The following is a 13,595-nucleotide window of genomic DNA, read 5'->3' as shown; positions in this document are numbered from 1 at the left end:
AGAATGGCTTAAATTGGGTGCTAAGAAGAGCCTGGGTCTTCAGCATTGTCAGACTCTGTGCCCATCAAGTAGAAAAGCTTTGCTCTCCTAGTACTGTCCTTGGCAGTGTTGAGGGGGGTGGGGTTGGAGGAGGAAAGAAGCAGGTTGTTTTTGACCTTGCCATGAATGTTACTAGTAAAAAATAATCAGCACAAAACTAAACAGACAATGGCAATAGCTCATGATAAAATTCACAATAACCAAAGAAGTCATTTTGTTAATAACACTAAAAATTGCAAATACTGACAACAATACCCAGGTCAAGTGTGACTTGGTGGAAACAAACACACACACACAAATAAAACTGACAAAGTCTAAAACTGGGCATGGAAAAATTCTTTCTTTTTTTTTTTTTTGTCATTGGTACCCAGACTCAGAAGTACTTCATTACTGAGCAACATCCCTAGCCTCTTTTAAAAAATTATTTATTTTGACACAGGGCTTCACTAAGTTGCTGAGGCTGGTCTTGAACTTGTGATCTTCCTGCCTTAGCCTCTTGAGTTGCTGGGATTACAGGTGAGCGCCACCAGGCCTGGCAGTCAAATTCTTATTGACTGAAAATTTTAGTCAATTCTTATTGACCAAAAATAAAATCTTCTTCTTATTAAATTTATACATAAAAGAGTTGCTACTTAATAAAATAAGGGAGAACCTGAGAAAGGTTTAGCTGCTCCCTTTAGAACATGGATCAAGGAACTAAATTGGCCTGATGGAGTTTCACTGAAAAAGAATTTCTTGATGAAAAGTAGTTGCACCAACAAAAAAAAAAAAAAAAAAAAGAAAAAAAAAGGTAGTTAGTTGCACCACCCTCCAGGTCACAATGGCAAGGTCAGCCACACTGCAGTCATCTTGAAATGTCTGTGGCCTGAAGATAGGAAAGGAGGTGAGCCCCACGTGTGAGCGGCCCATGCTAGAGCAGAAGCCGCCTGTCCCCTCAGCCCTGTCCCTCTCCTCTGGGCTTCCCAGTCCTGCGTCACTTCATCTCTGGCAGCGGGCGCAGCGCCACGGCACTCTCTGGAGCCCTCTGAAGCCTCTGCTGCCTTCTGGTTTGCCTTCAGCCCTCAGCAGTGTCTCCTCCTCTGCCCTCTCTTCTGTGTTCACGGCTCCCAGTCCTGATGACAGAACACCCGACACACTCTCTGCTCCACCCCCATTGCCACTACCTTGGTTCATCCTCTTAATTCTTCCTTTACAAACCACAGCGGCCTTCACAGCAGCCTCCTGGCTTCAAGTCTTGTCTTCCTTGACTCCGAGCTCCCCTGCCCTGTGGTAAGGGTGGCCTGTGAAAGCAACTCTGACCTGATTGTGCCCCGGTTTAAAAGCCCTCAGTGGCCCCACAAAGCCCAAATACCCTCCCTTTTTAGCATGAAAGCCTCTTTCTTCCAGGTCCCCTGTCACCTGTTGTTACAGGAATAATTAAGACCATAGTTCTTTGCCAGGTATGGTGGCACACACCTATAATCCCAGCAGCTCTGGAGGCTGAGGCAGAAGGATCCGAGTTCAAAGCCAGCCTCAGCAATGGTGAGGCACTAAGCAACTCATTGAGATCCTGTCTCTAAATAAAATACAAAATAGGGCTGGGGATGTGGCTCAGTGGTTGAGTGTCCCTGAATTCAATCCCAAATTAAAAAAAAAAAAAAAAGATCACAGCTCTCTGGAATCAACTCCCCCTTCACTAGTAGACTGCTGTTCTAGCCACGGGCACTTGGGGTACATATCTTCTTTTCATCCTGGGCTGTTGAGCCCCTTTCTCACTGAATTTGTACCCCTGCCTCTAGTCAAATCTTTTCTAGTGGCTCCAAATCTTCTCAGTGCTTTCTCACCCATATCCAGATCATGTTTCCACTGATTATGAAGATCTCCTTGGTGACCTTATTCATTTTCAGAGACTTCTGGTAGCTCAGCCTTATTCTTTCAGTTTCTTTCTCGATCTAGCAGAGGATACTCGGGGGTGCAGGGATGGGGTGGTTAGTAAATGCCTGTTATTCCTTGTCAGAACAGACCTAGGGAGTAACTCCAGCTCTGCATAGTGGCACACCTGTAATCCCAGCAACTCAGGAGGCTGAGGCAGGAGCATCGCAAGTTCAAGGCCAGCCCGGGGACCACTTAGTGAGACTCTCTTTCAAAATAGAAAGGGCTGAGGGGCTAGGGTTATGGCTCAGTGGTAGAGCACTCAACTTGTACGTGCCAGGCCCTAGGTTTGATCCTCAACACCACATATAAATAAATAAAATAAAGTTATTGTGTCCAATTACAACTACAAAAAATAAATATTTTTTTAAAACTTAGAAAGGGCTGAGAGTGGGCACAGTGGTACATGCCTGTAATCCCACTGACTTGGGAGACTGAGGCAGGAGGACTGCAAGTTCAAGGCCAGCCTCAGAATTTAGTGAGACCCTAAGCAACTTAGAGACCCTGTCTCAAAATTTTTTTAAAAAAGGGCTGGGGATGACGCTTAGTGTTAAAGTGCTCCTGGGTTCAATCCCTAGTATTCCTTCCTCCCCCCAAACAGCTGAGGATGTAGCTCTGTGGTGGAGTGCCTGGGTTCAATCCCCAGTACTCCCCCACATGCACACAAGCAAGCTCCCAAAAGACATAGTCCTCAAAGACCAACCCTGAGAAGGAGTAGGTGGGTGAAAAGATGAAGAGGTTAAAAAAAGAATGAGGGCAGGAGGTACAGCTCAGTGGTACAGCACTTGCTTAGCAGGCATGAGACTCTGGGTTCAATCCCCAGCACTGCAAAAAGATAAAGGAAAAATAAAAAAGTGAGGCCTGGGCTCACACAAGGACAAGATGCTGAGGAGGGGGATGACTAGGTGGTCTGTGGGACCATCAGGTAGGGAACCGCTGCTTCCTGTACCTCATCACGTGCAGTAATAAAGCAGGACAGTTCACTTCTGAAATCACCTGCATGCCAGCCTCGGATGAAAGTAGAACTTGTGAAACAGAGGAGTGTGCAGGGAGCAGAGATGGGATCACAAAGCTGCAGAGAGAGCAATCTCTTCGCCCGAATCGCACAGGCCCACTCATCTGGTTTCCATTTCCTTGCCGAGTCTGTTTTATAGTTGTGCTTTTTCATGAAAGCTTTTAAGGGAAGCTATTCCCTGACATCATGCGAAAAAAATGTTCAAATACAATTGCATTACAGAGCAGCGCTCTTGGAAAAGAAGGCAGCCACGAAGCTGGCTGGTGTCCTGTTTCCTCTCCTTTAAAGCCATTTGTTGCTCTCAGCTCTCAAAGAGAAGTCCCCGATCCCAGCTTTCCTGGTCCCTCTCTCTGTCGGAGGGGCACTGAGCTGAGAAATACTGCAGAACGTGTGCTCCCCAGACAGGGGGATGTGGTGGGGCCTTTGGGAAGCTGAGTCCAGCCCGGCACCCGCCCACAGCCCTGAACCAGGCTGTCGGCCACACATCCTTACACTCAAGAGAGGTGAAAGGGACTCCTTCCATCAGCTTTCTCAGCAGCCGACCCTAAACCCTCCTATAATTTCCCCCTACCTTAGGCCTCATTCAGACTTGTCCTCAGGCTCAGAGGAGAGTTTTTCTTAAAAGCTAGTATGGCCAGGATTATGAAGGGGTTGGGAGTGTGGCTCAGTGACAGAGCACAGGCTTAGCATGTGTGAGGTCCTGGGTTTATCCCTAGCACCAAAAAACCCCAAAAACCTATTATGTGAAATAGTTCTTTTCAATCAAAATTTGTTCTTTTGTGAGCATATTCTTCTTTTGCAAACTTCAAGTGTTTCTTCTTCCTGGTAGAAGCCACCATGCTCTTGACTTTCCAGTCGAGGCTGTCGCTTGTTGTCCTCAGTCTCTGCCAGGCACAGTCCAGCACACTCCTGTGGCAGACAGCCTCTCCCCTTAACTTGACATTCTCGTCCTTTGAAGTCCATCTTAATTTCTCATTCTTGTTTAAGCTGAGCTACAGGTGGGGCCTTCTCAGTGACTCAGTCACCCCCCCCCACGCCCCCGTCAGTGACGTCAACTTCACAAAGATGTCCCTGCCATTATCTGGTTTCACTCTTCTTCAGCCTCCTCAACTCCAACACTCTCCCATCTCCAATTTCGCTGCACTCCCAATAACCATTCTGAGGTCTGAGAACTTGTTATTACTTACAATCATCTTAACTCCAGTTCCCAAATTCTGTTTTGTCATTGCTTTGACGTGAACATCTTCAGCATCACCACTATTTATCAAGCACTTATGTGTGAGGTACGATCGTAAGTGCTTCAAGTGTATTAATTACAATGACCTTTTAAAGTAGGTTTTATGAGCCTCATTTTATAAATGAGGCACAACAGAGACACAGGCTAAGATCTGGAATAGTTTACTCACCATGGCTCCCGCTGCACAGGGCCCCTCTCACATCCCTAACATCACTAACCTTCTGCCCCTTCCACCAAATGCCCCTCCACATGACCCTGAGCACATCCTGGACCTCGCTCCTCTCTCTGGACCTTGTCTCTCTCTACACATCCAGGGCTCCCAGGGCTATGATACTTTTCTTAGCCCCCAAAGCCCTGGTCGGCCTGATCTGCTAGCAGGCTCAGCAGTGCTCTGTCACCACCTGTCCCCATTCCATTCTACTGTTCTATTCACAGTTTAATCTCGGAGGGATTCTTGCTACCCCCTGGCAATTCTATCAGACTCTTCTTGTGTTTTTCAGTGGCTCCTCACTGGACTCTGGAACTGATTCTCCCTGCTCTGGCCGCTTGTCCTTAGCGTTCATTGTGACTGGCAAGCCTGTCTTCTACAGAGGACACCTGACAGGAGCTCAAGCCTCCGTCCTCCCTGACTTCAACATGTCTCCAATGATTCCTTTGAAACATTCACTGAAAGGCGGGGCAGCATCTAGGAGGCGCTGTTTTAGGGCAGTTGGGGTGGGGTGGTGCGTGGAGCCTGAAGATACTTGAGAAAAGGGAACTGTGGCTGGACAAAGGCCAGGGGAGGCCGAGGTGCTGCCTGAGGGGTGTGCGGAGGCACAGGAGCAACTTTTTACACGGTGCTGAGGAGGGAGGCTGAGAAGACAGCTCAGCTAACACGCTGGTCTTTTATTTGGGCACTGCCTGCTTTTAAACTCCAGGAAGCTGACCTCTAACCTGCTCTACTCAACCTCGTCTCAACTCTCTCTGGGGAACTCTTCTTGGTCCTCATCCTCCGTGTCCTGGTTTTTGACAGTACTTGGAACAACTGGCCCACCTCCTCCCTTGAGAGTCTTTCCCTTTGTGGGCTTCCAAGAAATGGACCTCTTGGCTTTCCTGATGGATCTTCATTACTTCTTTTGCTAGCTTCCCTTCAACACCATTCCCATGGCCTACCAAGAAGGTTCCCCACCCTCCAAACCGTCCACGTATGTCTCTTTTCATTCACTCATTCTATATATTAATTAAGGCCTACCATATGCCAAGCACATGGCAGCTATTAAACTGCAGTTGAATTAATGTTAATGCATAGCTCTGATCATGTTTCTTATTTGTTAAAAAATCTTTATGGGTTCTCTAATGCAAATGATATCCAGATTCTTTGGCCTGGCATTTCAGGTTTTAGCGGACATCTGTTATTTCTGCTGCTGAGCTTCCATTCCCCCTCCTTTGGATAGCCGGACCCAGTTTCCCCCTGGAGAAGGCAACCTCTCCCCACCTTTCAGTCCATGTGTTTTGGGTGGACTAACTCTACTCCCACCCCAGGCATGGGCACCGCCCCAGGTTTGAGCCTCTGAGATTAGTTCAAGGAATGGGCATGAAACCCAGCTATAGCCAATAACATGCAATGGCCTTTACCCACACAAGACTTGAATAAATGAAGATGTAAAGGCCAGGGCTGCCGCACCTATCTTGAACTTGATGGGAAATGTGAGCTTATCTGAAAACAGAGCCAATCTAGGAGCAGCAGAGAGAAACGGCAAGAAGCCAGGTCTTTGGGATACTATCTGACCCTTGAATCATGCCATGTCTGAAGCCAGCCCTAGCCCAGGATTCTCGGTTACATGCCCCTTTGTGCTGAAGTAGGTTGGGGTGGACTTCCTCCATTTGTATCTAGGAAAATCCTGCTTGGGGATAGCCCACCCAAAACACACGGACTGAAAGGTGGGGAGAGGCTGCCTTCTCCAGGGGGAAGCTGGGTCCAGCTATCCAAGGGAGGGTGAATGGAAGCTCAGCAGCAGAAACCACAGATGTTCACTAAAACCTGAAATGCCAGGCCAAAGAATCTGGATATCATTTGCATTAGAGAACCCATAAAGATTTTAACAAATAAGAAATACGATCAGAGCTATGCATTAACATTAATTCAACTACAGTTTAAAATCCCAGGCCCTCCATTTCCCACCCAGCTTCGTCTCACTCTTTTCTACTCACACACCCAATACTTGTGCCATTCTAATTTACTCCTTTCCTGAAAAGGCCTCAAATTTTCTGCAATGCTCTCGTTTTTCCCATGATTGGCCTTAAAATTCTGCCCATTCTTTAAGGCTTGATTCTAATGAACTTTCCTCTAGGTGGCCATTCTTCTCCAGTGTCCCACCATGGCAAGCGTTTATTAGACAAATGAACTGAATAAACACAAACACGGTGAACTTGGATCCTGGGTTCCTCCAACCAGATGCAGGGGCTTGGGCCTCTAGCACACATGGTCCTCAGGGCCTGGACCTGTGTCTCCATCCTCCCAAAACTCTTGCTTTCCATCCCACTGGTATCATTTTCCAGTAGCTTTCTTTGGGATGATGGTTTTTAGGCCAGATATTTAAAATAAAACGTAAAGTCCCAAACCTCAAAATTAACAAAGGGGAGTGAGGGATTTGGCCATTAAATAAGTATGGGTGATTTAGGGTTAAGCAAAAGGAGAGGGAAAAAAAAAAAAAAGAAAAGCTCAGGGAGGTGGGGAGAGGGAAACATTATATGTAGCTTTTCTCCAACGCACTCACAAAACAGGCACTGCACACAGGGAAGCAATGCATTCCTCCCTGAAAGCATGTTTAGGTTTAAGGTAGGTGCAGGTTATTTTATATACACATATAAATATCCTATCTTTTGTTCAAGGTGCCTATTTGCTCTCCGCAGGGACTATTATGAACACAGAAAACTGTTCATTGTTAAATATGGCATGCTAAGTGGTTTTGCTTTCTGGCAAATCTCCAAACCATAATTATTAGGGGACTAGAGCTGCTGAGGAATTCTTGGGTTACAGGAGGCTTTGATCCTTCCTGCCTTCTTCCCTCCACATGAACTTCCATGGGTGTGGCCGATTCCCATTGTTCTCACTGCTGTGGTGTTGCTGTGAGGGTGAAGGATTGAAAAGAACTGCAAGGTGACAAGGGGCTTGGGCCCCCCAGCCACCACTGAGAGAACAGTCTGGCTGATCTCTGTGCCTTCTGGAACCCTAAATGGCTGTAACCAAGGGAACACACAATCTCAGTCCAAGTATCGGAGCTGGAATGCTGTGGCCTCTCATACTCAGTTTTCCACATGCTCCGAGAAGCTCAGGTTCTTAGCCCCCCTCATTACCAGTTTCCAACTGGGGCTAAACCTCTGCACTAACTGGCTGGCAGGACCTCACTGGGCCAAAGGCGAGGGCTCTAGTGGGTGTGGCATGCTGTTTCACTCCCCTCAGAGGTGACAGAGCAGATCCAAATTCTTTGGGTAACTACAGCCATTTGGCAAGCATAGCCCTCAAATTCATGTGGCCACCTCCTTTACAGGTTAAGATACTTCCCCTCAGTCACAAACCATTAGGTCAAACTTTTTTGGGGGCAGTACTTGGGATTGAATCCAGGACCTCCTACATACTAGGCAAGTGCTCTATCACTGAGCTACATCCCTAGCCCTTTTGATTCTTCCATGTTATTTTGAGACAGGGTCTTGTTAAGTTGTCCAGGCTGGCCTTAAACTTGCCATCTTCCTCCCTCAATCTCCTGAGTGGCTGGAATTAGGCACATGTGCCATCCAGCTAACACTCTATTTTTTGACATTTGTTTTTGTTTCTTATTATAGATATTCTGTGAGACAATTCATTACCCCCATTTTATAGATGACAAGACTGAGACTAAGAGAGTGAAACCAACTGGTTCAGGATGGAGGTGACTCCTGGTTGCCAGATCAGTATCCTCTTCTCCATGATAGAAAACACCTCCCTGGCTATGGGTAAAGGTCCCTCTATTGGTGGGAGACAGAGAAACAAAGGCAGAGAAGACAGAGAGACATCAGAATTCCTCAAGGCAGCCATTAGAAACCAGAGGTTCTAATGTAGAGGAAGAGCATAGAATTGTCCAAACCCTACCTGTTTGGGGGAGGGAGCCAGAATGAAGTGTCAGCTGTCACTGTGAAGGGCAGAGACTGAAAGTAGAAGGCCACGGGAGCCCTAGTCCTTGGGCCCAAACCATGCTTCCCTCTATTAGAGCTGCTTCTGGCTGGTGAGTCAGGTGACCGATCATGATGTGGAGAGAGGTGGACGGCCCCGAGTCGGCCTGGTCTAATCCTAACAGGCTAGGCATCGGACAATGCAGGAGACTTCTGAGTCTTCTTCTTTGATTGGGTCAATTTAGTGGGATCCCCTTCTGGCCCCCACCTCAATCTACCCTACTCCCCACTTTCTCCATCGGTGTCTATTCCAGAAAGATGAGCATGAGTTTGTTTCAGATATGGGAGATTTTTCTTCCCACTCAAGGTGAAGGTCAATGAGTCACATGGCTAAAAGTTTCAAAAAAAAGCAAAACACACAAAAAGTTAAATTCCCCTGCTATTTAAATTGTAGCAAGGAACACAAAACCTTATTTAGTAATTATAACCAACATTCAAATATGTAAACTTTAATTACATGTTCTGGACCAGTGAGAGCAAAATGAGGAAAAAGGAGGAGAAGTGAGGGTGGGGGAAAGCCACAGAGTAACCGAGAACTCCAGAGGCAGGAGCGAGGCCCAAGCTCAGAACCAAGAAGACAAGTGAGGGGGGCAAAGGGCAGGAGTGGGGGGCTGGGAGATCCCAGGACTGCGTGCCCCAGTCGTACCCTGGACAGTGCTTATTAGTGGAAAACTACTGCTTACAACTCTCCTGATCTTTATCCTCAACCTTCAGATGCTCCCAGGGAACAGGAGAGTCAGGACAGCTCACTGGAGAAGGGCTGCTAGGTCAAATACAAGATGCTGAGTTCCCTTTGAATTTCAGATGAACAGCTAATAACTTTTAGCATAAGTATTCCCAAATACTACCTGGGGCATGCTTATACTAATAAATTATTCAAAAATTTATTCATTGTTTATCTGAGATTCAAATGTAACTAGGTGCCTTGTGAATTTTCATTTGTTCAGTCTGGCAACCTTACATAGGAGATCAGACCATTCTTTGGACTACAGCCCCAGTGACCAGGCCAAACTCATATGGGGGCTCTGGGGGGTAGGGGAATCAAGTTAAGGTGACTTTTAGAAATAAGTGAAGGAGCACAGAGAATTTGCTAAGTGGGATGGAAAGCAGCAACCAGGGGACAGCAATCCTCATGATTTCCCCCAAGTCAGCTATTCTCTCAGCCTAGACTATTCCAGCCCCCTCTCCCTGCCAAGGGTTACAGAGACTAAAAACAGTAACCACCAAGGTTCAAGTTGGGCCTGTGTGGGACCCTTGGAAAATTCTGGAAGTTTTGTGGTAGGAAGTGAGCTTGTGGGAGCATGAAGAAACCTGCAATGCCAAAACGAAACACCGTCCCTAAGTCCTAGGGTGTTTAAAAAAGACTTAAAATCAATCTTAACCGCTACAACTTTCTGAAGGACAGGACTGAGTCACTTCACCAGCCACGGTAGAGGGTATGAAGCTGCCCTTAGCTTGCAGCCATGGGTTCCCCCAGCACTGGCTAAGCAGGACCCACAGGGAGGTCGACAGGGGTCACCACTACTTGCTAAGGGGCCAAAAGAAGCTGACTTGAGGCTGCTGCTCCCAGTCAGTGGAGTTCTGGTCAGTGGATGCTGGCTGGGGAAACCTGGCAAGGTTACACACTGCAACAACTGGCCACATCTGAGACTGCATGTGATCATCTGTTCCCAGCCAGTCCCCACTACTGGCTCTGACTGCATGCCCAGCCAGCTCATGTACTTTTGCTCTGCCAGGACCCTGTAGGCAGCAGAAAGTAGAGTGCATAATAAAGCTTTCTAGACGCACAAAAAGTACTATTTATATATAACTTTCATTATGGCTAAAGTAGAATCATTCCAAATATTCTGTTCTACTTTTTTTTAGGCAATGATATATCATGAATACCTTTGCACATTTGTTCATATAGATTTTTAACTGGTGCCTGGTGTGTGGAGGAACGAACATTTCTTAATCTAATCATTTGATGGACATCTAGGTTGTTCCTTCTCTTTCTGTTCTAAACAATATTGAAATGAATAACTTTATACATACATCTTTGCCCATGTGCACAAATATTTTTATAGGTGAAATTCCTAGAAGTGGAATTACTGGCTTAGTTGGTGTATACCTTTACAATTTCCATATATAACATTAAACGCTCTCTAACAAAAGACCAATTTAAAGTTCCACCTGGGTCTGATCACGCCTGCTCCTCCACAGCTGTCACAATCCGCCAGAGTGCAATCTTTCAATTCTGAGTCAGTAGGATATGAGGAAATGGCAGGGCACTGCTATTCTTCTTGGCATTTCTTTATTAGTAGTAAAGATGAACACTTTTTATATGTGTACCGTTCAAGTCTATTATCCCTGTATAAAGGACTTGATTTTTTATATTTTGCCTCTTTTCCTATTATCATCATATTAATTTCTAAAGACTTATTTGTATATTGTGGTTAACAATTTAATTGTCTAATATGTCCAAATATTTCTTTTGAGGACAGCATTTATTAAATATTTTTATTTTATTTTTTTGAGATGGGTGTCTGGCTGTTGCCCAGGCTCAAACTCCTAGGCTCAAGCCATCTTCCTGCCTCAGGGTCCTCAGTAGCTGAATTACAGATGTATTCCACTGCACCTAGTTCATCTACTTAAATATACATACATGTGTGCGTGTCTATTTTTTGTACCAGTGACTGAATCCAGGGGTGCTTAACCACTGAGTCATATCCCCAACCCTTTTTAATATTTTTATTCAGAGAAAGGGCCTCACTAAGTTGCTTAATCTGGCTTTGAACTCACAATCCTCCTGTTTCAGTCTCCTAAGCGTCATTACAGGCATGCACCATAGTGTCCAATTTGTTACTTAAATATTGATAGTGTTTTCAACGTTTGGGCTTCAAAGGAGTCTTTAATTTTTGCTTTGTCACTGGCATAATATATTTAGAAAATTGTGCTTACATAGCTAAGTGATATTTTTATTTATTTATTTTTTGTGGTGCTGGGGATGGAACCTAGGGCATTGCCCATGTAAGGCAAATGCTCTACCACTGAGACACACCCCTAGTCCTTATTTTTACTTTAAATTTCTAGTGTGCTTGCAGTTTGCTCAAAAGGTAGCCTAGAAATATTTCTATTTTATGGCATTAAAATTTTCTTGGTGATCTAGAATATGATCAATTTTTGTAAATGTCATGTGCCTATTTGGAATGAATAATTCTATTTTGCTTATAGAGTAAAAGGTTTACACTTCTCCAAGCTTTTAAATAGGATATTCAAATCCTTTGTGACTTTATTTATGGTTGGTCTACTTGATCCTTTAAATTCTGCAAAGGGCAAGTTAAATTATCTTATTATTACTATGATTTAATAATTTTTCCCAATATTTCTTCTAATGTTTTGGGGTAAATTTTGAAGTTATTTGGCCTGTTATAGGATTGGGACTCTTACAGCTTCTTTATGGATCATTCCTCATCACTATTCAATGCTTCCCTTCCTACCCATCTTTATACTTTTTGTCTTACATTTTTGATTAACTGATGTCCCTAGTGCCACCTATTATTATGTAGCACTGGAATGATTTCACACATATGAGTTGCTATATATTTTGGTTTTGGAGTGTCCTTCCCACTGCTTCCCAGAATGAGAGGTACATAATCTTGAGAACTCATGGGAGGACCTGGAATAAATGTGTACTCCTTTTAGGAATGTGACATTAAATCTTATTGACACCCTTACATGTGAGGTACTGACAATCATTAAAAATTACCACCTTGAAAAATTACTAAAACACCAAGACCTCATGGGTCATCATATGTCCACTATGGTAGTCAAGCCAGCTTCTCTAAAGAACTGCTAGTAGGAAGGGACACCTTAAATTTTTAGACTTCACTTTTCACAGAGTCCTGCTTCCAGCCTAATGGAGCAGTTAGACCTTAATGATTCTGAAACTCACTACATGGCTGATGGATCTTGTCTAGCAAGTGTATTCCCTGTGAGGGTTGTGCATGCTTTTTTCTCCCTTTTATGTGGGGCTGGTGCTGGAGAATTGAATCAAGGGCCTCACATATGCTAGGCAAAACTGTCTACCACTGAGCCAGGCCACTCTCTCCCTCTCTAAGCATTAGGAATCTATGGAGAGTTCTTTTGGTATGGCAAGAAACTGTGATTTGTGAAATCATACTTTAATCATCCCCTTACTTCCTGCCATATGCAATACCATTTCTTCCTTCTTTTCGTTTTCATTTGCCTGGAATGGTTTTAGGTATCTCTTTATTCCCGATGACTGCATATTACGTAAGGTGTATCTCTTGTATCAAAGTGACGTACAGCTGGATGTGTCCCTTCAGTCCTTAGCAAGAGCACTGTAGGTAATGTGCCCAGCCCAAAAGACCACATTTCTTTGTACATCCTGCAGCTCAGTATGACCGTGTTATTAAGTGAGAGCTAAATATAGTTTCATGGAACTTTGAGAGGGTTAAAGCTCTTTGCTGTTCTCCTTCCTTCTTATCGTCAATAAGATGGCACAGCTAATGCTTCTGTTGGTCACTTGGGACCAAGAGGCCACCTTGAAGATGAAACCACATACCAGGACAGTGAGGCACAAAGACAGAAGCAGCCTGGGCCCTCATGACTGAGAGCTACCAGCCAGCCTGGCTCTTCTACTGTATCTAAATCACGGTTTGACTTTTCTGTTACATGAAGACATCTGGATTCCCAGAAGAGACATCAGATTTTTTTTAAATTTTAAAACTCAATCTAAAAGTTATTGTCTTCTTTTCTTTTACTTTCCTAAAAAAGTATGAATTCCTAATTTCAGGTATATTAGTGATTATTTGAAAATGCTAAATAAAGCCAGGCACGGTGGCTTTTTAGTTTTTGTCCCTCCTGGGTTCAATCCCAGTACTAGCAAACAAACATCTATTATGATCACATGAAACTTGAGGAAAAAAAAACAAAGCTAAACAAGCATATTTGAACAGTTGTTTCCCAGGAGCATCCTTTAGGATCTTACCACTTCCAGCAGGGTCCCTTGACCAGCTGCATCAGCATTTCCTGGAAGTTTGTAAGAAATGCAGAATCTCATGCCCTATTAGGCCCAAGGAGTCAGAATCTCATTTTGACAAGGTTCTCAGGTGATCTGTGTACATTCTCAATTGTGAAAATTCTTGCTATAGGGGGCGCTCATAGGTCCTATATAGGTCCCCTCCCTGCCAAGAACCTCTG

The 13,595-nt window shown here is 44.7% G+C and overlaps 1 protein-coding gene across 3 annotated transcripts in view; it reads right to left on the bottom strand.

Annotated features, from left to right (window-relative positions):
- The window catches only part of Thada (THADA armadillo repeat containing), a 314,607-nt gene that overhangs the window by 12,005 nt on the left and 289,007 nt on the right, over positions 1–13,595 (bottom strand). Inside the window, exons 37-38 of one of the 3 annotated variants that reach the window (XR_013429011.1) lie at positions 8,311–8,720; positions 6,883–8,186 (exon numbers count right to left, since the gene is read on the bottom strand). The exons of the other annotated variants lie outside the window; for them this stretch is intronic. The gene's annotated coding sequence lies outside the window, so the exon portion shown is untranslated. Of the gene's footprint in view, positions 1–6,882; positions 8,187–8,310; positions 8,721–13,595 lie in introns of those variants that run through there. 3 annotated transcript variants of the gene reach the window in all.

Source organism: Ictidomys tridecemlineatus, chromosome 12 (assembly GCF_052094955.1).
Source record: "Ictidomys tridecemlineatus isolate mIctTri1 chromosome 12, mIctTri1.hap1, whole genome shotgun sequence".
Lineage (NCBI taxonomy): Eukaryota > Metazoa > Chordata > Mammalia > Rodentia > Sciuridae > Ictidomys > Ictidomys tridecemlineatus.
This window is presented reverse-complemented; position numbering and strand designations above follow the sequence as displayed.